Source organism: Haliotis rubra, unplaced genomic scaffold (genome assembly GCF_003918875.1).
Source record: "Haliotis rubra isolate DU_JTF1 unplaced genomic scaffold, ASM391887v1 Scf684, whole genome shotgun sequence".
NCBI classification, from domain to species: Eukaryota; Metazoa; Mollusca; class Gastropoda; order Lepetellida; family Haliotidae; genus Haliotis; species Haliotis rubra.
In genome coordinates, this window is record NW_025767395.1 from 580,771 (window position 1) to 583,748 (window position 2,978).

A 2,978-nucleotide genomic window follows, 5' to 3' on the forward strand; every position below is an offset into this window, starting at 1 on the left:
TGGAGGAGGAACAGGGCCCTGCTAGACTCTGGTGATGAGTCTCCTACAGGTGGAGATGACCTGACAATAACCCACATCAACAGAGAGAACCAGGGAGACATCTACAGCTGCCAGGCCGTGGAGGAGGGGCTGCAGTCTGACTGGAGTCACGGACATGTACTGGATGTTCTCTGTGAGTAATAACTTGCCTTCTCTGCGGTATAGGAACCTCGTGTATCTTATCTTTGTAACTGTGCTTCTGAGTGATAGTGTTGTCACAACCTTCTTTGCTGAAGTACTGTGCTCTCTGTAAACAAATCAGAAATGATTATTGTGACAGTTCGGATATCAAATATAGGCAGGTCTGATTTAATGATCCATTCAAAGTTTTAGAGTTTCAGAGGCTATCGAAACTGCTGATAGTTTCCCGGCACTGTAAGCTCACCTGTATATGTTGTCAAGAGTTGTTCATAGCAACAGAGTGGGTGAGTGAGTTAAAACGGTGTTCCACTTGTAGTCTGTACTTATTGTGGGAGGAAAGCATAAATTGATACGAGTCTGAGACGTTTACCAGTTTTGTGAATCCCAAGACCACAGGCCAAACTAAACAACATGTCTTCATTCACCGAAGCAAACTGCACTAATATCTCAGAAATAGCTTCTTAGCTGACCATCTCACATGCATTCCAGATGGACCTGGTCAGATACAGTTTGACGGCACAAGTGACAAGCTGGAGGTAGAAGAAGGGAAACCTGTAACAGTGACATGTTCTGCTGACTGTAACCCTGCCTGTACTGTAACCTGGTGGAACATATCCAGACAGACTGTGATTACAGGACAGGGGGAGGCTGTGTTGTCTATACCAGCTGTAGACGTACCTGTGTCTGGACTGTACACGTGTCACGTCAACAACAGCCATGGGAGTGCATCACGGAACCTGACGCTGGAGGTCTTCTGTAAGTCAACACTTCAGTAATAGAATCTGTTATATACAACCTATTGTTGGGGATGACGCCTGTTGGGGTGGCCCCCTGTTCGTACACCTGATCCTGCTGGAACATCTGCTAGGACACCGAAAGTAATGGCACCCAAAGATTTAAAAGAACCAAAGACCCTTTAGATGTCACTTAAAGATTAAAAATAATTAACCATTTGAAACCGTAATATTGATGAAGAATTTAATTTTCACTATAATCTGATGGCATTATCACTCCAATGATTCTTAACTTTCAGATTCTCCAAAAATCCCAAATGTTTCCGTTAACTCGAAAAAATCAATTAGAAACCCAGCCCTACAGAATACAGTGCTCCTGAAACTCTATTATATGAGGAATATAATTTGACACTTTTCGTTACATATTTCCGTTTCTTCACCCTGCACAAATGAGAACACTGATGTTACAGACATTGCATGTCCTCCTGTGGAGCTGATGTTGACAATGACGTTGTTGTTGGGGATGTACAGCGTACCTCATCAATCACTTACAAAGCGTGGCACGGAAAGGTTATTTCAGATGAACATCGCAAGTGTCAACCCATTAATATGTTTTGAATCGGGTTAAAACCTCCCGAAGAGGCTTGATGTTACATGATTATACTCGTATGCATACTGAACTGAATATTGTCCATAGTAAATGTTTCAGCACGTGAAGTTACTGAATCTGGTGTCGTTTCCATCGTCCCCGTGACTGGTGTCTGTTCCATCCTGATCGTGGTCATCGCCGTTGTCGTCATCGTTGTTGTTCGTAGAAAACAGAGACGTGGAGGTAATACGGTGTGATGTGAGAGTGAATGACGATAACCCGAGGGTCACGTAAAGTTGTCCCTCTCAGAAGCACTCCTTTCGCACTTTCGTTCAGCAATTACAAATACTGATCTCACTTAATAGCGTGTTGCGGTTCATATATTAACTACATGCTCATGTTTACATCACGCAATGGATGTGTGTGTTCAGTGTATCGTTTACCGGGAATAGTTGGCTCCATAGAATAGCAAGACCAATGCTTTCAAATGAACAGTCACACGATGATAGTGCATAAGAAAGATAGACACGTTCTTTTATGTGAGTGAGTATGGTTTGACGCCGCTTTTAGCAATATTTCCGCAATATCACGGTGGGGACACCAGAAATTGGCTTCACACATTGTACCCAAGTGCGGCATCGAACCCGGGTCTTTTTAACCGCTACTCTACCCCACCGTCCCTTCCTATATATATACACATGTACTGAATTATATATGACAGTGTGGGACAACGCTTTGGGTGAGGTAGGCGGGGAGGGCGGGTTGGATGTTTACTTCAGAATACGTTGTACCCCCACAACTGATATATACCAATATTGACCAGCATCAGAAACGCAATTCAAGAAATCAAAACTCACACTGAATCTCGATTCGTCTGAAAAGATGACACCATCCCACCTTCGGTGTCCAGAACAGAACAGAACAGAACAGAACTTTTATTATGCTCAGCCTGGGGTACTCGACATAACAGGTACATATAATTATACAGTTGAGAATACATAGGATGGCGTGATGGTTTACAAGGAAGATTATACACAGTTTGTTTAAAACACTATTTCGTTTACAGTTTAACAATTCGTTAAATCTTAAAACATTGGGTTTTTCAACATAATGGTTTGGGATATAAGTTTTCCTATGATGTTTGAAGAAAGGGCAGAGAAAAATGTAATGAAATCCATCGCCAACATCACACGTGCAGCAGAGGTTACACATTCTTTCTTCGAGTGGAATTTACTTCTATATGTGAACGATGGCAGGAAGTTCTAAACAAGAGAAATTTAAGAGCCAAGGAGGAAGGGATATATGTGAGATATTTCTCAAAGACAAGTTCAGATTTGAATATGCGATACATGGTACCCTTAGAAGAATTCGAAATCTCTGCGCGCCATGTTTGGGTTGCTATATCATCTAAACCTAAGGAGATACTAGTTTTGATTTCATTAAGAAAGACATCTGGTTGACTTACCCAGCAGATG

General features: G+C 42.1%; 1 long non-coding RNA gene across 1 annotated transcript; it reads left to right on the forward strand.

Moving 5' to 3' along the window:
• LOC124258145 lies at positions 1–1,710 on the forward strand. Its single transcript, XR_006893512.1, has 3 exons — positions 1–172; positions 670–936; positions 1,624–1,710. It is a non-coding gene; the product is annotated as an uncharacterized LOC124258145 (long non-coding RNA).
• Positions 1,711–2,978: the final 1,268 nt, after the last annotated feature.